We start from the raw sequence: 10,150 nt of genomic DNA on the forward strand, positions 1-10,150 counted from the left end.
CTGACTCAGTGAGTGGCTGGGACTCAGGGTGAGAGAAGGGCACTGGGATATTTAGGGGAGGGGAAGCGGCACCGGCTGACCACACCTGCCCTGTCCTGATGCTCTCCAACGGGAGTTTCTCATTAATCCTTGCCCCTCCTTCAGAGCAGGTGCAATTACTACTCTCATTTTACAAATGAGCAGAGTGCAGGGCAGGTGCTGTGCCCAGGCTGCCCAGAGGGGAAGCAGCCCATCGGCCAGGCAGTGTGGCCCCCTTTTTGCCCGAATGCATCATCAAGTAACTCTGATTGGGAGGTCTGGACGCAGCTTGGCCATGGACCGTGCAGGGTACATGACCCAGTGAGGCCAACTCCCTGAGATCTCTCTGTACAGCTGTCGCACCCCATGGTTTGTGTGCACAGGGGAGCTGCAGAACAAACCAGGGAACTTAACTGGGTCTCATTCAACTTGTAGGGTTCATTATTTTCATTTTTCATCACAAATCGAGGGTAGGGCTGGCATTGTGCCATGGTGGGTAAAGCCGCTGCCTGAGATGCCAGAATCTCATATGGGGACCTGTTCATGTCTTGGCTGCTCCACTTCTGATCCAGCTCCCTGCTAACAGCCTGGGAAGGCAGTGGAAAATGGTCCAACTGTTTGGGCACCTGCCACCCATGTTGGAGACTGGCATGAAGCTCCTGGCCGTGGCCTGGCCCAGCCCTGGCCATTGTGGGCATCTGAACCAATGAATGAAACATCTCCCTCTCTCTATGTGTCTCTCCCTTCCTCTATGTGTCTCTCTCTCCCTGCCTCCTTCCCTCTCTCTCTCTCTCCCCCTCCCTCTCGCTAACTCTCTGATTTTCAGATAAACAAATAAGTAAATTTTTTTAAAAAAGTCTAGGGCACTTAGACCGTTCCTTAATCTATGCATTCATTGAGCACCTACTGTCTGCCCGCGGCATGATGGGCCCTGTGGAGCACCAAGTGCAGAGAGGCCAAGCTCATGTTGCTCAAGGACAAGCAGCAATCCTGCGAGGCGACATCAGCAAGTCTCGGCAGGTGCACCTGCCGTCCTTGGCTTGGAAGGGGTCTGAGAACCGGGTTAGCAGTGATTTGGGCCAGGGCTCGGATTACCTGAGTTCACACCCCAACCTGGATGCGTCCTAACTGAGGTAACTGTTGGCAAGTTGCCTGCCTTCCTCTCTCACTGGCTGAGTGGGGATACCTCATCCTCTGAGTTCTCTCTGCAGAGTGTCACCCACAGCATCACCCGCAGCACCCAGCAAGCTCTTCCCCTGGATATGTTCCCTGCCTTCATGGTTGTATGTACCTCCCTGCAGTATTTTGCCTTTTTCTTTTTTCCTTTGTTTGAATGGCAGAGTATGAGAGAGAGACAGAGAGAGCTCTTCCATCCTCTGGTTCACTCCCCAAGTGACTGCAGTGGCTAGGGCTGGACCAGGCCAAAGCCAGGAACCTGGAACTCCATCTGGGTCTCGAGTACTTGAACCTTCCTCTGCTGCCTTCCGGGCACATGAGCAGCCAGATGGATGGGAAGTGGAGCAGCCAGGACTCGAACTGGAGCTTTGATATGAGATGTGGGCGTCCCAAACAGAGGCCTAACCTGCAGCACCACAGCACCCACTCCTGCCTTTTTTTTTCTTTTCCTGTTCTTTTCTTTTGTGTGTTTCATATTAATGTGAGGGGGCAAGAACATCTCTTGGACATTTTCAAGCAAAGAGCAGAAGTGAGGGGCTCCTTTTTCCTAGGAAGCGGTTGGGACAGAGCCCCACAGCCACGGGCACCGTCAAGGGCATGGTCACAGGCACACTGGACTCCTCTTTGTCCTCCTCTGGAGGGGGAGACTCGTGCTTTCACATGCCATGTGTGGGGTCGTTGGGCCAGGACGGCTCCCAGGTGCAGCTGCAGCTCTTGTGAAAAGCTCCTGGAAGGAGGCCCCGTGTCCAGGGCTTGTTCCTGCTGAGGGGACAGGGAGGTAGTGCTGGGCTGATTCTCGGCCTTCTCCTCAGAGGCCATTCCACCTGCCCCTCCTGGCAGCACTGCTGTCTTTGTGTTCTGATTTGACCTCGTCTCCAAGGTCATTTAAAAAGACTCCTGAAGCCACAAAGCTGGCACCTTGGTCCCCTCCCCTCCCGTCCTCTTCAAGAGTGACCTTAGGGGCGGGTGCTGGAGTGTCGCAGCAGAAGTGGCCAGCTGGGATGCCCACCTCCCTATCGGAGTGTCTATCACTCCCACTCACGTGGGAGACCCAGACTGAGTCCCCAGCTTCTGGCTCAGTCCAGCTCTGGCTGCTGTGGGCATCTGGGGAGTGAACCAGCAGATGGAGGACCTCTTTGTCTCTCTGCTTTTCAGATAAATTAAATGAATAAAAATATTTAGAAGAGAATGAATGGTGGCCGACATCTTGCTAGTGCTTTACAGTGTGCTGGGTGCCCTCACATCCTCTCCCTCTTCTGTTTAAGCTTCCTAGGGCTGGGGGCACAGCCAATTCCCACCTCTTCCCAGCCGAGGGAATGGAAGAGCTGCCTGCACGGGGCTGCAGCCCAGGGACCCAATGCTGAGCTCCTACCTGAAGGATCCATTTTTTTTTTTTTTTTTTCAGAAGCCTCAGAGGATGCTACAAATGGGCGGAGGAGGGGCGGAAAGCCCGGGCTGGCTCCACTGCAAACAGCTGCAGGTGGCAACACTCATCTATAAAACCTCCCCGTCATCGTCTTGGCGAGACTTTTACTGCAGGAGCTGAACTCAGCGGTTCCACATGCAACCAAAAACTGTAGACGTAAGTGTCAGGTGTAGGCAGAGGCCGCAGGAGGAGAGCCAGGCTCTGGACTTGGGAACCAGGGCAGACGGCAGCGTCTGTGCCCGGGCTGCAGGCTGCCAGAGTGGGACGTGCCCCGAGCCCCCACTGACCTAGTTGACAAAGGTGAGAGTGAGCGTTTCCTACCTGATGGTACTGACAATGGAGGGACGAGGCTGGCACAGAGTGGGGACGGTTCTTAGTGTGCAAGGACGGGCACGCGGGGTCTGTTGGGTCTCACTGCTCAGCCCCTCCTGCAGTCACAGCCCTGGATCATAAGCAAGAGCTCTCCCTGGACCATGGAACGGCCCTGGGACTGTGGCCACTTTGGGCAGTCAAGGAAAAAATACTGAGCGCTTCAGGGGTCAGCGGAATTCTGCAGGAGTTCCCCCGGGCAAGTGTTCTGCAGGGGACCGGAACCCCGGCTCTGATCCACACCTGGGCATGTTATGTGGCCGTGGAAGGTGAACCTGTTTTCCTGTCTACGTGGGTTGCTAACACTCCCCTAAGTTCCCAAGGCAAGTGCTCCTGAAATGTCATTTTTTTAAAAAGATTTTTTTATTTGAAAGGCAGAGTTTCAGAGAGGAGGAGAGACAGAGAGCGATCCTCCGTCAGCTGGGTCACTCTTCAAACAGCTGTATTGGCCAGGGTGGAGCCAGGCTGAAGCCAGAAGCCAGGGCCAGGAGCTTCCTTCAGGTCTCCTACGTGGGTGCAGGGCCCCAAGGACTTGGGCCATCCTCCACTGCTTTCTCAGGTGCATTAGCAGGGAGCTCGATGGGAAGTGGAGCAACTGGGACTTGAACCGGCATCCATATGGGATGCCGGCACTGCAGGCAGTGGCCTTACCTGCTATGTGCCACAGTGGAGGCCCCAGGTGTCACTCTTCCCCCTGCTCCACACAGCTCCCCAGACTTCCCGGGGCATGTAATCTCTGCGGGTTTGGTGACAGAAGTATTGGGGCTAAGATTCCACATTTCTGATGTGTTACCCCGAGATGCTGGCTACTGTGTGGAACATTCGGGGACTCCCCTGTGCAGCCCTGCAGCCATGTGTGGCCATGGCACACTGACCAGCGCTGGACAGAGCTGCCATGTGCTGCAAATGCAAACTATGTATTGGATTTTGAAGGCTTTGTAGAAACAAAAGAACGTAAAATATCTCATGAAGATGGTTAAAAATTTCAATATATTTGGAATGGCAGTATTTTGCATATGTTGGGTTAAATAAAGTCCATTAAAATTAATTTCACCCGTTTCTCCTTTCAGTGTGGCTCCTGGAAAAGGTAAAATTACACCATGCGTGGCAGGTGTCCCCTACTGGGTTCTGACCACACGGAACGCGCTCACGCAGGGTGTCTTTCCTCCAGCACCCCCACCACTCTGGCCCCGAGGGAAGGGCATCCGCAGAGGACACCCCCAAACCTAGCGCCCAGCATCGGCCCACACAATGAGGCCAAAGCTGCAGAGAGCAGGTGGCGGAGCCTGAGGAATGCCCTTCTCCCCCCTGCAGTTGACCCTGACCTTCCACCCATCCATTCCCTGTCAGCCCCAGCCCACCCTCTGCTCTTTTCAAGGCTTTGATGGCAAAGAAAAAGGAATTCCGGCGCTCCCTCCCCAGGGCGAGTGGGTAAAGAGGACAGGGCTGGAGACGGACAGGTCTCCGCATGGCCGAAGTCCAGCCCACACTGCTTCCTGGGCTCTCTGAGCGGGCCTGCAGGCCCCGCCCCTCTCGGCAGCTCCCCTCCCCAGCTCCTATCCTCTCCCGTGGATTCTCTTTGTGGTCTGCACCCCATCCCTACCCAAGGGGAGGCCCATGAGCAGCGTGAACCTGCATAGACCGCCCCTGTGCCCAGGCAGGGGAGCTGCCCGCAGCCCCCAGAGACAGGGGAGGCGACCCTGAGTACGGGGGCCATGGCGGGAGATGACCCCTCAGATCCTGGCTTCCGCCCCGTGACCACAGCAGCGGTCAGGGCCCTGTCCTCTGAGGTCTGGGTTTGAGGGTGCCCGAGGGAAACCCCGCCCAGGAGAGGCCCCACTGGGAGGGGGGGCTCGGAGCCGCTTCCTGCCCCTCCACAGGGGGTCCCTGAGCGTGGGGACCCAACACTGCATCGCCCACGCCCTCCTGCATCCCCGCACAAAGAGAATTCTGGAAGCATGCGAACTCACCAGAGGTCAGGGGGAGGCTGTGCCTTCATGGTGTGGGCCGGGCTGGGGCCCAGGCGCTGCAGGGCCCACCTCCCCGCTGGGGCCCGCGTGGCCGCAGCCGCGGACGCCCGAGGCAGCCCCTCTGTTCTTTCCTCTGCGGGAAGGTGCTCTGTGCCCCCTTGGAAGCCTGGGGAATGAGGGTCTGCCTAGGGGGAGGGTAGCAGAGGGGCTGGAGACCGCCTCAGAGAAAATTAAATTGCACTTGAGGGCAAATTCTATTAGGGAATAGAGCCTGTCTCTCAACAGCCCGCGTCCATTTAGGTGATTAGCTCGGCCCAGCACCTCCACCCGGGGCCTGGCCAGTGCCGGTCCTCGGCTAGGGGGGCGGGGGGCTTTGGGGAGCCCATTGTCCCTGCCCTGGGACCACCCTTCTGTCACCACTCACAGGCCCTGGGCTCTCTGAAAGTGGCCGGCGGGAAGGGCACCTGGAGTTTTCCTAGTCCACCCTGCGGTGGGGTGCCCACGGGCAACACCACAGGCTCAGGCTGGGGGATCCACACCGTTGAGGTGTGGAGCAGGGCCCAGGGAGCGGGAGACCACCAGGCCTGGAGTGGATGGAGGGCTGGGGAGGCGGGAGCCACAGCTGGCGTGTAGGTGTGGAGACACACACGGGTGGCTGGCCCTGGGGAGGGTAGAATGTGATGAAGAGTGGGTGGGACAGTGCGACACCTGGCATCAGTGCAATTGTAAGACAGAAACCTTTGTCAATGTCCACGGACCACCAGCACGCGAGATCGCTGGACAGACGCCACCTGCCCGCTGGGAGTCCTGGGGTGGCCGAGGAGGTGCCCCCACAGGCGGTACTGTCGCTGTGAAGTGCCCGGGTCCCTTCGTTCACTCTCAAATTTCCCTGTATTACAGTTGCTTAGTAAGTATTTTTGTTTGTTGGTTCACTCCCCAGATGCCTGTCACAGCTGGGACTAGGCGAAGTCGAAGCTGGGGCCAGGAACTCAATCCGGGTCTCTCACATGGGTACCAGGGACCTGCCTACTTGTCTTACCACCGCTGCCTCCCAGGGTCTGCGTTGAAGAATCTGGAGTCAGGAGCTGGGACTTGGACCCCGGCACTGCTATGCGATGGGGACCCCAAGTCACTGCTGGTCCAAACGCCACCCTTGCTCCTTAGTGTCTGTTGCCGGGAGCGCACGGATGAGTTTGTACGCCATGCACGGCTGTGGGCCAGGCATACAGATGCAGGCACTGGGGAAGCCGCAGCCAAGCAGCCGACGGTGGCTCTGTCAGGCCTGCTTAGGTGCCTGGGCCTGTTATTGCTGTGGTCAGCCGGCTGGATCCTCACGGCCGTGCAGCTGTCAGGCCCTGCTTACCTCCCATCCGTAATGGTCCCTGGCTGTTTATGTACTTCCTGCTCCACGGTGGCACTCTGCGGACTTCATTACATTCCCACGTGGTCTCCCGGGACGAGGGCTCCCAAGCACAGCAGAGGCCTGGGGAAGGGACTCAGACCTCAAGTGGCTGGACTCAGGCTGCAGGCCGGGCCTCCGTGGCCTCAGCACTCCCCCAGCCCGGGGACGCCCCACGCCTGCCGCGGCTGTCTCAGGTGCGTGGTCTCACCCCTGCGCGCTGCTCTCCGGCCTCCACGTCATCACAGCAGCTGTGGGGGGCTCTCTGTTCTCAGAGGTGGCTAGCACCGTTTTAGGCACATCCACAACAGGCCTGCTACTTCCCACTTTTGCCTCTGAACGGTTCCAGTTGAAAATTTGATTTTTTTCCCCTAGGTGCACGTGTATGTTCCATGTGTTTTACAGTTAGCACTGAAATTGTAAATACTGTCAAAATGACTTTAGCACCAGGAGCCGTTTGCTTTTTCTGCCACGTCTTTAACCTGCAATAGGAAGAGGTGATCGCCAAAATGCAGCATTAGGTCTTGGCTTTTTCAAAGTGGGCAACTGAGTTTTAACTGATTTTTAGATTTCTAATTATTTTCTGAAAAGACACAAAGCAATTATCCTAAAACATTTGGCTCCCATTTATGCGATCACACCCTTACACAACACTGTGTGTAGCACGCCACACTCTCCCACCTGGAGTAGACCTTGGGTGTTTATACCAACAGAAAAACCATGTGAGAGGCCAGTGGTGTGGCACAGTAGGTTAAGATGCCACTGCCTCCCATATTGGAGCTGGTTCAACTCCTGGCTGCTCCGCTTCCGATCCACCTCCCTGCTAATGCACCTGGGAAGGCAGCAGCAGTTGGCCCAAGTGCTTGAGCTCCCTGTGGGAGACCCAGGTGGAGCTCCTGGCTCCTGGCTTTGGCCTGGCCCGGCCCAGGCTGTTGTGGCCATTCAGAGAGAGAACCAGTGGATGGAAGATCTCTCTCTCCCTCTCCTTCTCCCTCTCCCTCTCTGTCTCTTCATCTCTCTCTCTATAACTCTGCCTTTCAAATAAATCAATCTTTTTTATGTATGTATATGTTCAATTATTGAACATACATCTTTTTTTATTTATTTATTTTTATTTTATATTTGACAGATAGAGTTAGACAGTGAGAGAAAGAGACAGAGAGAAAGGTCTTCCTTTGGTTCACCCCCCAAATGGCCGCAATGGCCGGCGCTGCACCAATCCGAAGTCAGGAGCCAGGTACTTCTTCTGGTCTCCCATGGGGTGCAGGGCCCAAGGACTTGGGCCATCCTCCACTGCCTTCCCAGGCCACAGCAGAGAGCTGGACTGGAATAGGAGCAACCGGAACTAGAACCCGGCACCCATATGGGATGCTGGCGCTGCAGGCGGAGGATTAGCCAAGTGAGCCATGGCGCCGGCCTCCAAATAAATCAATCTTAAAAATGAAAAGTCCGGCCGGCGCCGCGGCTCCCTAGGCTAATCCTCCGCCTGCGGCGCCGGCACACCGGGTTCTAATCCCGGTTGGGGTGCCAGATTCTGTCCCGGTTGCTCCTCTTCCAGTCCAGCTCTCTGCTGTGGCCTGGGAAAGCAGTGGAGGATGGCCCAAGTGCTTGGGCCCTGCACCCACATGGGAGACCAGGAGAAGCACCTGGCTCCTGGCTTCAGATCGGCGCAGCGCCAGCCGTAGCGGCCATTTAGGGGGTGAACCAACGGAAGGAAGACCTTTCTCTCTGTCTCTCACTGTCTAACTCTGGCAAAAAAATAAATAAATAAATAAATAAATAAATAAAAAGAAAAATCCACATGACAGTGTGTCCACAGGTGGCCCCAAGGCTCATGTCTCCGGTCTGTGCCCATGCGGAGGGCTCCCCTCTCGAGCCTGGGCGGGTGAGTTGCTTTCATCCGTCGAATGCAACAGAACTGCCTATGTGGGCACTGGGGTCAGTCCTTGAAGGTGGACTCTCTGGGGAGCTTTGAGCCCTCATCCAAGAAGTCCAAGTGCTTTGCTGGAGAGACCATATGGGTGCTTGAGAAGAGAGAGAGCGAGCGAGAGAGAGAGAGCGCGAGAGCGAGCGAGCTGTCCCAGGGTTCAGGCCAGCCTGCCCGCCAGCTGAATGCAGCCACACTAATGACCCTGGCAAGGCCGGCAGAGGAGCTGCCCAGCTGAAACCAGCCCAGACTGCGGAGTTTGAAGCGAGGACACTTGGGGGCGGCTCGGCGGCGTGCAGAAGGCCCGAGGGCAATGGTGCCCCGGCTCAGCTAGGAACCTCAGCAGCAGAGCAGTAGGACAGCGGTGGTTGGCAGGGGCACCAACCAACATTTCATGGTGACTTTGCCTGCGCTGAGTGGCGGGAAGAAGAGAAACTGGAGAACTGGGCACCTTGGCATGGAAGTGCCACATGTCACTTCCCCTCGCAGCCCATTGGCAGGGGTGCCTCACAGCCCTGCCCCCAGCAGAGCCAGCGGATGTGTGGCACCCCAGCCCTGGCCAGCGTTCATGGGTGTGCAAGGGCTGACGGGTGGAAATTAGTAGCTTTGCTGAAGCAGCAACTCTCCCATTTTATTTTTATTATAGGAGCAAATAACCCACCCCCGGAGGCAGCTGCGGTGACAGGTGCGCGCCTTAGAACCCAGGTAGAGTCTACAGGAGAGCATCCCAGGTGAGCAGCCGAGCACATACAGGGTCTGGAAGTGGAGAGCCTGCGACCTGGGGACCCCCAAAGCCCACTGCCCCATGTGCGGGGGGTGTGTGTGTGTGTGTGCCCGCCCGTGGGGTTGTCTGCAGGGGCAGCTGGAGAGGTAGGCAAGCAGCTGGGCACAGAGGGCCCCTCCAGACCAGGGCCTCCCCATCCTACAGATCTCGTCCTCAAAGCTGCCTGAGCTGAAGTGCCCTACCAGCCGGACCTGCCGCCCTCGCTGCTTCCCCTGCAGGCCCGCGTCCTGCCCACTGTCTCTCAGCACCTCTGTCGCCCTTCTCCTCTCCCCTCCCCCGCCCCTAGGATTTCCTGGTGCACCCTCTGGCCTGTATTCCCGTCACCTGCCCCACCCCACCAGGAGCAGGGGTGGCTGTTCCCACAGCTCCTGGGCATCCTGTCTGTGTCCCACATGCATCCCATGGAGCCTGCACAGACAGGTGTCCCCCTACCCCCTCCGCCTGCCACCTGGGCACCTCACCAACCTTCCTGTCCCCCTCTGCTCCTCCTCAGGAGAGGCTACCCCTCCCCAGCTCTCCCATGGAAGGAGACAGAGTTTCTCTTAGGAGACTGTCCCATAAACTGAGGCACCTGTCACTGTGGCCTCCTGTAGGCAGTTTTTAAGCTTTTATGCATTTATTTGCGTTTTATTTGAAAGGCAGAGAGACACAGATAGATGGACAGACACATGTCTTCCGTCTCCTGGCTAGACCAGGCTCAATCTAGGTCTCCCATATGAGTGGCAGGGACCCAAGCACTCGAGTGGTCACCTGCTGCCCCCCAGGGTGTGCACTGGCAGGAAGCTCAGGCACTCCAGTGCAGGATGTAGGCTCCCCAGTAGCCTAACCCCAGTAGCCTAACCCCAGTAGCCTACTAGCTTAACCACAGTCAGTTCCTGCCCCTTGGAGCCAGTTCTTAAAACACATTTGCAAGGCCTTTAACAACCGCATCCGAAACACACCTACAACATCAATTCAGTCTTTTTAGCCACAAAATAGGACAAATAGGACGGTGGTGAGCAGAAGTGTTGCTCCAGCCACAGGCTGGATGTCAAGAAGGAATTGTTGCAAAGAGCAGCAGAATTAGCCCTAGGGCGGGAGG

Source organism: Lepus europaeus, chromosome 5 (assembly GCF_033115175.1).
Source record: "Lepus europaeus isolate LE1 chromosome 5, mLepTim1.pri, whole genome shotgun sequence".
NCBI lineage: Eukaryota > Metazoa > Chordata > Mammalia > Lagomorpha > Leporidae > Lepus > Lepus europaeus.